Raw genomic sequence first — 9,675 nt, 5'->3', positions numbered from 1 at the left:
TCTGCATCTCCGAAGCGAGCTGTCTGGCTCGGGAAACAAGCAGTCTGCTCCTTTCCCGGAACAGTCTGCGCCCGTGGAGGAACTGCTTATATCAGTGTCGGAGCTCTTGGAACTGTGTTGGTGATGGCTTGGCCAGGGTCGAGCTGCCTATGTCGATGTAGGAGGGAATTAAGCTGTCTCGGAGGTCCCTCTGTCTCTGAAAGCAGCTGTATGGGTCTGTGTATTAAAGTTTGTGCCTGTGCTGTTAATCAGTGCTTCAGTTTAGCACCTGCCTGGTTCTGCATTGGAGCTGCCTGCTTTCGCGGAGGAAATGTCAGTGTCTCTGTCGAAGCTCTCTGGAAATGTGTTGGTGTTGTCTGCGGCTGATGAGGACATGTTTGCTCCTGTGTAGTTGATGCTGGGTCTGTGAAAGGAATTGTCTGAATATGTAAACAAGCATTTTGATGCTGTGTATGAGGTTTGCCTGTCTGCACAGGAGTGTATGGATCTGTGCAGTAATGTCTGGCTCGATGTAGGATCACTACCTCTCTGTACGGGAGCTGCCTGGATCTGTTTAGCCGCTGTCTGGGTCGGTGCAGGAAAAGTCTGGATCTGTGAAAGTAGATTGTGAAACTGTGTCGGAATATTGTGAATCTGTGAAGGTAGAGTCTGGGACTGTGAAAGAGCCGTCTGAATATGTTTTGCAGATGTCTGGCTCTGTGAAGGAATAGTCTGGGGCTGTGAAAGTAAATAGAAATCTAGAAACCCACAGCGCTGAAGGAGGCCACTTCGGCCCATAGTATACATGCCAGCCGACAAAGAGCCAAAAGGCCCTTTGATCAACACCCTGAAGGCTATATATGAACCTGTGAAGCATGACAATGGCGGAAAGATAAAGAACGCCCAGCCCAATAAGTTTGCCCCACACAACTTCTACACCACTTGCACCGAAACATTACACACACCACCACAACCCGAGCCATGCGAACGCCTGGGAGAAGCAAAAAAGCAGAAAAAAAACCCAGGCGAATTGTGGGAAAAAATCTGTTAAAATTCCTCTCCATCTAAGCGATCAAAATTAGTCCAAGAGATCAACTTTGTCGTATTGGAATCCCTGCAGTACTTACCATCGTTTCTGCGCCAGCCAACAAAAGGTACTCCAGCCTAATCCCACGTACCAGCTCTCGGTCCGTAACTCTGCTGGTTACAGCAAGGACATTGTACTTGACTGTATAAAACATTGGTTAGGCCGCTGCTGGAGTACTGTGTGCAGTTCTGGTCACAACATTTAATAAAAAAGATGTGGTTGCGCTGGAAAGGGTACTGAGGAGATTTACAAAAAAAGTTGCCTGGACTGGAGAATTTTGGTAATGAGGAAAGATTGGAAATGCTGAGTCTGTTTTCTTTGAACCAGAGGAGGCTGAGGGGAGACTATATTGAGGTGCATAACTTTATGAGGGCCCTAGATAGAGTTGGTAGGAAGATCCTGTTTCCCTTTGCAGAGTGGTCAACAATCAGGGGGAATGGATTTAAACTAATTTCGGGGTGGACCAATTCCCCTATCTCGGGCGCCTCCTATCAACAAGAGCAGGCATTGATGACGAGATCCAACACCGCCTGCAGTACGCCAGTGCAGCCTTCGGCCGCTTGAGGAAAAGAGTGTTTGAAGATGAGTCCCTCAAAACTTTCACCAAGCTCATGGTCTACAAGGCTGTAGTAATACCCGCCCTCCTGTATGGCTCACGGACATGGACTATGTACAGTAAACACCTGAAGTCGCTGGAGAAATGTCTCCTCAAGATCCTGCAAGTCCCCTGGCAGGACAGACGCGCAAACATTCGCTTCCTCGTCCAAGACATCATCCCCAGCATTGCACCACTTACCACACTTGATCAGCGCCGCTGGGCAGGCGATATGCCAGACACGAGATTGCCATAGCAAGAGCTCTTCTCGGAACTCGTCCACGGTAAATGAGCCAAAGGCGGACAGAGGAAACGTTACAACGATAGCCTCAAATCCTCCCTGATAAAGTGTGACATCCCCACTGTGGGAGTCCTTGGCCATAGATCGCCCTAAGTGGAGGAAGTGCATGCGGGAGTGTGCTGAGCTCCTCGAGTATCGTCGCCGAGAGCACGCAGAAATCAGGTGCAGGCAGCGGAAGGAGCTGCGGCAAACCAGGATCCCTGACTATCCTTTCCCTCAACGACGATCTGTCTGACCTGTGACAGAGACTGTGGTTCCCGCATTGAACTGCACAGCCATCTAAGAACACATGCTAAGAGTGGAAGCAAGTCTTCCTCGATTCCGAGGGACTGCCTATGATGATGAATTAAGGGGAGGGTTAGACGAGCTGCGAGGATAAATGTCTTTACCCAGGGCGTCATGGTAGTCGGGAACTCAATGCCTCAATGCGGCAGAAACCCTCACACATTTTAACAATACTTCAATGCTACTTAAATTGCTGTAACCCATTGGACGGACGTAGAGCTGGGAAGTGGGAATTAGGCTGGAAAGCTCTTGATCGGCCTCCTCGGGCACTATTGGCTGAAATGGCCTCCTTCCATGCTGCACATTTTTGCATTTCCTACACTACAAAGTGATCACATCTTAAAAGTACTTAATTTGCTCTGAACTGCTTTGGGAAGTGCTGAGGTGAAAGTCGCTGGAGGAATGCTAACATTTTAATGTAAAAGTGCCATAAAAAAGCACATAGCATGAAAGCCGGTTGCCTCACTTGGTTAGCGCTGGGTGTTACTGACGCCAAATTGGCGAATTCGTACCAATTACGGGCCATTTATTTTATTTTTGGTGGTGCGGTTGGGCTGTAAGTATTTTAGAGCAGCTTAAACATTCAGGGACGAAACTCACACCAAACCTGTAATACATTGAAGCAATGCTGCAAAACATTAGTTCTGCCGAGAGCTGGTGGCCCTTCGGAGTGTTTCCAGCATTAAATGAAGAATTCGATATCTGCTGGGGATTTGTGACTTCTCGTATTTCAATCAGTGAAAGGCTCACTGCCGCTGATTGGTTTGTAGTGCAAAGTATGGAACTGATCTACACACAATTCCACTGCGTAATCCCTCATTATAAGAACAGAATTAGGACAGGAGTAGGCCATCTAGCCCCTCGAGCCTGATCCGCCATTCAAGAAGATCATGGCTGATGTGGCCGTGGAATCAGCTCCACTGACGCACCCGCTCCCCGTAACCCTTAATTCTCTTATTGGTTAAAAATGTATCTATCTGTGATTTGAATACATTCAATGAGCTAGCCTCAACTGCTTCCTTGGGCAGAGAATTCCACAGATTCACAACTCTCTGGGAGAAGAAATTCCTTCTCAACTCGGTTTAAAATTGGCTCCCCCGTAATTGAGGCTGTGCCCCCTAGGTCGAGTTTCCCCGACCAGTGGAAACAACCTCTCTGCCTTTATCTTGTTTATCTCTTTCATTATTTTAAATGTTTCTTTCAGATCATCCTTCATCCTTCTGAACTCCAACGAGTAAAGACCCAGTCTACGCAATCTATCATAATAAGGTAACCCCCTCATCTCCGGAATCAGCCAAGTGAATCGTCTCTGTACCCCCTTCAAATCTTGTATATCCTTCCTAAAGAAAGGTGATCAAAATTGCACGCAGTATTCCAGGTGCGTCCTCAACAATGCCCTATACAGATGCAGCAGGACCTCCCTGCTTTTGTACTCCATCCCTCTCGCAATGAAGGCCAACATTCCATTCGCCTTCCTGATTACTTGCTGCACCTGCAAACTAACATTTTGGCATTCATGCACAAGGACCCCCAGGTCCCTCTGCACCTCAGCATGTTGTAATTTCTCCCCATTCAAATAATATTCCTTTTTCCTGTTTTTTTTTCGACAAGGTGGATGACCTCACATTTTCCGACATTGTATTCCATCTGCCAAACCTCAGCCCATTCGCTTTACCTATCTAAATCTATTTGCAGCCTCTCTGCGTCCTCTACACAATCCGCTTTCCCACTAATCTTTGTGTCATCTGTAAATTTTGTTTCACGACACTCTGTCCCCTCTTCCAGGTCATGTATGTATATTGTAAACAGTTGTGGTCCCAGCACCGATCCCTGTGGCACACCACTAACCACCGATTTCCAACCCGAAATGGACCCATTTATCCCGACTCTCTGCTTTCTGTTAGCTAGCCAGTTCTCTATCCATGCTAATAGATTTTCTATGACTCCACGTACCTTTATCTTCTGCAGTAACCTTTTGTGTGGCACCTTATCGAATGCCTTTTGGAAATATAAATACACCACACCCATCCGTACACCTCTATCCACCATGCTCGTTATATCCTTGGGGAAGAGTGACCATAATATGGTGGAATTCTGCATTAGGATGGAGAATGAAACAGTTAATTCAGAGACCATGGTCCAGAACTTAAAGAAGGCTAACTTTGAAGGTATGAGGCGTTAATTGGCTGAGATGGATTGGCGAATGATACTTAAGGGGTTGACTGTGGATGGGCAATGGCAGACATTTAGAGACCGCATGGATGAACTACAACAATTGTACATTCCTGTCTGGCATAGAAATAAAAAAGGGAAGGTGGCACAACCGTGGCTATCAAGGGAAATCAGGGATAGTATTAAAGCCAAGGAAGTGGCATACAAATTGGCCAGAAATAGCAGCGAACCTGGGGACTGGGAGAAATTTAGAACTCAGCAGAGGAGGACAAAGGGTTTGATTAGGGCAGGGAAAATGGAGTATGAGAAGAAGCTTGCAGGGAACATTAAGACGGATTGCAAAAGTTTCTATAGATATGTAAAGAGAAAAAGGTTATTAAGACAAATGTAGGTCCCCTGCAGTCAGAATCAGGGGAAGTCATAACGGGGAACAAAGAAATGGCGGACCAATTGAACAAGTACTTTGGTTCGGTATTCACGAAGGAGGACACGAACAACCTTCCGGTTATAAAAGGGGTCGGGGGGTCTAGTAAGGAGGAGGAATTGAGGGAAATCCTTATTAGCCGGGAAATTGTGTTGGGGAAATTGATGGGATTGAAGGCCAATAAATCCCCAGGGCCTGATGGACTGCATCCCAGAGTACTTAAGGAGGTGGCCTTGGAAATAGTGGATGCGTTCACAGTCATTTTCCAACATTCCATTGACTCTGGATCAGTTCCTATGGAGTGGAGGGTAGCCAATGTAACTCCCCCTTTTTAAAAAAGGAGGGAGAGAGAAAACAGGGAATTATAGACCGGTCAGCCTGACATCGGTAGTGGGTAAAATGATGGAATCAATTATTAAGGATGTCATAGCAGTGCATTTGGAAAGAGGTGACATGATAGGTCCAAGTCAGCATGGATTTGTGAAAGGGAAATCATGCTTGACAAATCTTCTGGAATTTTTTGAGGATGTTTCCAGTAGAGTGGATAAGGGAGAACCAGTTGATGTGGTATATTTGGACTTTCAGAAGGCGTTCGACAAGGTCCCACACAAGAGATTGATGTGCAAAGTTAGAGCACATGGGATTGGGGGTAGTGTACTGACATGGATTGAGAACTGGTTGTCAGACAGGAAGCAAAGAGTCGGAGTAAATGGGTACTTTTCAGAATGGCAGGCAGTGACTAGTGGGGTACCGCAAGGTTCTGTGCTGGGGCCCCAGCTGTTTACGCTGTACATTAATGATTTAGATGAGGGGATTAAATGTAGTATCTGCAAATTTGCGGATGACACTAAGTTGGGTGGCAGTGTGAGCTGCGAGGAGGATGCTGTGAGGCTGCAGAGCGACTTGGATAGGTTAGGTGAGTGGGCAAATGCATGGCAGATGAAGTATAATGTGGATAAATGTGAGGTTATCCACTTTGGTGGTAAAAACAGAGAGACAGACTATTATCTGAATGGTGACAGATTAGGAAAAGGGGAGGTGCAAAGAGACCTGGGTGTCATGGTACATCAGTCATTGAGGTTGGCATGCAGGTGCAGCAGGCGGTTAAGAAAGCAAATGGCATGTTGGCCTTCATAGCAAGGGGATTTGAGTACAGGGGCAGGGAGGTGTTGCTACAGTTGTACAGTGCATTGGTGAGGCCACACCTGGAGTATTGTGTACAGTTTTGGTCTCCTAACCTGGGGAAGGACATTCTTGCTATTGAGGGAGTGCAGCGAAGGTTCACCAGACTGATTCCCGGGATGGCGGGACTGACCTATCAAGAAAGACTGGATCAACTGGGCTTGTATTCACTGGAGTTCAGAAGAATGAGAGGGGACCTCATAGAAACATATACAATTCTGACGGGGTTAGACAGGTTAGATGCAGGAAGAATGTTCCCAATGTTGGGGAAGTCCAGAACCAGGGGTCACAGTCTAAGGATAAGGGGTAAGCCATTTAGGACCGAGATGCGGAGGAACTTCTTCACCCAGAGAGTGGTGAACCTGTGGAATTCTCTACCACAGAAAGTTGTTGAGGCCAATTCACTAAATATATTCAAAAAGGAGTTAGATGAGGTCCTTACTGCTAGGGGGATCAAGGGGTATGGCGAGAAAGCAGGAATGGGGTACTGAAGTTGAATGTTCAGCCATGAACTCATTGAATGGCGGTGCAGGCTAGAAGGGCCGAATGGCCTACTCCTGCACCTATTTTCAATGTTTCTATGTTTCTATGTTTCTATGTTTCTATCCTCAAAGAATTCCAATAAATTATTTCAACATGCTTTGCCCTTCCTGAATCCATGTTGCGTCTGCTTGATTGTACTGTTCCTATTAGATGTCCCGCTTTTTCTTCCTTGATGATAGCTTCAAGCATGTTCCCCACCTATAGATATTAAACTAACCGGCCTATAATTACCTGCCTTTTGTCTGCCCCCTTTTCTAAACAGAGGTGTTACATTTGCTGTTTTTTAATTCGCTGGTACCTCCCCAGAGTCCAGAGCATTTTGGTAGATTATAACGAATGCATCTGCGAGAACATCCGCCATCTCTTTTAATACCCTGAGATGCTTTTCATCAGGACCAGGTGACTTGTCTACCTTGAGTCCTATTAGCCTGTCCAGCACTACCCCCCTAGTGATAGTGATTATCTCAAGGTCCTTCCTTCCCACATTCCCGTGACCAGCAATTTTTGGCATGGTTTTTGTGTGTTCCACTGTGAAGACCGAAGCAAAATAATTTTTTGAGATCACAGCCAATTCCACATTTCCCATTATTAAATCCCCCTTCTCATCTTCTCAGGGACCAACATTTACTTTAGTCACTCTTTTCCGTTTTATATATCGGTACAAGCTTTTAATAACTATTTTTATGTTTTGTGCAAATTTACCTTCGTAATCTATCTTTCCTTTCTTTATTGCTTTCTTCGTCATTCTTTGCTGTCGTTTAAAATTTTCCCAATCTGCTAGTTTCCCACTAACCTTGGCCACCTTATACACATTGGTTTTCATTTTGATACTCTCCTTTATTTCCTTGGTTATCCACGGCTGGTTATCCCTTCTCTTACCGCCCTTCTTTTTCACTGGAATATATTTTTGTTGAGCACTATGAAAGAGCTCCATAAAAGTCCTTCTCTGTTCCTCAATTGTGCCACCGTTTAGTCTGTGTTTCCAGTCTCCGTCAGCCAACTCTGCCCTCATCCCACTATAGTCACCTTTGGTTCAGCATAGTATGCTCGTTTGAGACACTACTTCCTCACACACAATCTGTATTTCAAATTCAACCATACTGTGATCACTCATTCCGAGAGGATCTTAAACTGGGAGATCGTTTATTATTCCTGTCTCATTACACAGGGCCAGATCTAAGATAGTTTGCAACCTTGTTTGTTCTGTAACATACTGTTCTAAGAAACAATCCAGTATCCATTCTATGAATTCCTCCTCAAGGCTACCCAGTGCGATTTGATTTGACCAATCGATATGTAGGTTAAAATCCCCCATGATTACTGCCGTTCCTTTTTCACATGCTTCCATTATTCCCTTGGTTATTGCCCGCCCACCAGTGACTTTTTCCCCTTACTATCTCTAATCTCCACTCACAATGATTCAACATGTTGTTCATAGAGCCAATATAGTCTCTCACAACTGTCCTGATATCATCTTTTATTATCAGAGCTACCACACCTCCTTTCACTTCTTGTCTATCTTTCCGAATTGTCACATACCGCTGTAGGTTTAATTCCCTGTCCAAGCCAACCTGCAACGTTTCTATAATGGCCACCAAATCATACCCATTTATGATGATTTGTGCCGTCAACTCATTTACTTTATTGCGAATGCTGCGTGCGGTTAGGTAGAGTGTTTTAATACTAGTTTTATAACAATGATTTTTAGTTTTGACCCTTCCTGCAGCCCCATTAAATTCATACATAGTGTCCCTTCCTATCACCTCGTCGTTTACACTTACCCCAGTACTACTCTGCTCGGTTGCCTCCTGCCTTTTGCATGTTTTCTTGGGGTCCTGTGATCTGAGCTCTCACCCATTCTAACTAGCTCAGAGCCCTGTCCTGGTTTACGAATACTCCGTGCATTGCGGCACCGACATTTCATGTTTGCCTTTCTATTACACTTTGACCCATTAGATTTTCGCTGTATATTATTCTGCTGCAAACTGCAGGGGCCACATCGCTTAATGGATAAGGCATCTACTTTAATGCAAACACTGATGTTATCAGAAAATTGCAACGTCAAACGCTGCCGTGGTCATTTTGGCAAAACTTGTTCATCTTTATAAAACCAAACCTCGTTCGCACTCATCAACTAAAGGTGAGTTCCTCCCAAACAATGCACTGATCTTTATTAAAAGGCATTTTTTTCATGCTGACTATATTGCTCACTGATTTTTGCAGATAGTGTCTAAAAACCAACAATTAATACCGATAAATTATTAATGTTTCCAGTTCGAACAACAGCTTCGCGTCAATCAAGGGCAGTGGAGGGAATTGTGATCAGATTCCAATGAGATCCCCGTGATTCGATAAAAAAAGCGCACCTGTAGAATCGCTGCGAGCAGGGTTCGAACCTGCGCGAGGAAACCCCCATTGGATTTCAAGTCCAACGCCTTAACCACTCGGCCATCGCAGCTACACAATAAAACTGCTTTAATTGTCGAATCGTTGGTGTAATTTATCAGAGAGTCCGCCTGCATGCTTGCCCGATTGGATTTCCCAGATGATGCGAACATTAAATCATAGAATCACAAAATCTCACAGCAAAGAAGGAAATATTTCGGTCAGAATTGAAAGAATTTACATTTCGGGAAAAACTGAATAGTCTGGGGAACTTCTTTCTCGAAAAACAAGGGAGATATATTTTTAACATTATGAAGGTATTTGGTCGTGTTGATGTGGAGAAAATATTTGCTATTGTGTCGGAGTTCAGAACGGGAGGTCACTGATAAGTTCAGTCGACAATTCAAGAGCAACTTATTTACCAAAGAGTGGTTAGAATGTGGAAGATGCTACATAAGCAGTAGTTGAGGTAAATATCACAGATTCATTTTAAAAGGAATTACCTGAGCACATGACTGAGAAAGCAATAGAACAATATGCTGATGGGATCAAGTGAAGTAGGATAGCGTGCAGCATTAACTCTAGCAACACCAGTTAGGTATAATTGTCTCTTTCTGTGATGCAATCTCGAGATAACCTTATGTTACACACATTTTAAACAACAACAACAACTTATATATAATTAGCACCTTGAAATTAGCGAAATGTCCAAGGCGCTTCAC

General features: G+C 44.7%; 1 non-coding gene across 1 annotated transcript; it reads right to left on the bottom strand.

Moving 5' to 3' along the window:
* Positions 1 to 8,943: 8,943 nt before the first annotated feature.
* Positions 8,944 to 9,026, bottom strand: trnas-uga (transfer RNA serine (anticodon UGA)). Its single transcript has one exon. It is a non-coding gene; the product is annotated as a tRNA-Ser (tRNA).
* Positions 9,027 to 9,675: the final 649 nt, after the last annotated feature.

The sequence above is a fragment of the Pristiophorus japonicus genome, unplaced genomic scaffold (assembly GCF_044704955.1).
Source record: "Pristiophorus japonicus isolate sPriJap1 unplaced genomic scaffold, sPriJap1.hap1 HAP1_SCAFFOLD_47, whole genome shotgun sequence".
NCBI classification, from domain to species: domain Eukaryota; kingdom Metazoa; phylum Chordata; class Chondrichthyes; family Pristiophoridae; genus Pristiophorus; species Pristiophorus japonicus.
This window is presented reverse-complemented; position numbering and strand designations above follow the sequence as displayed.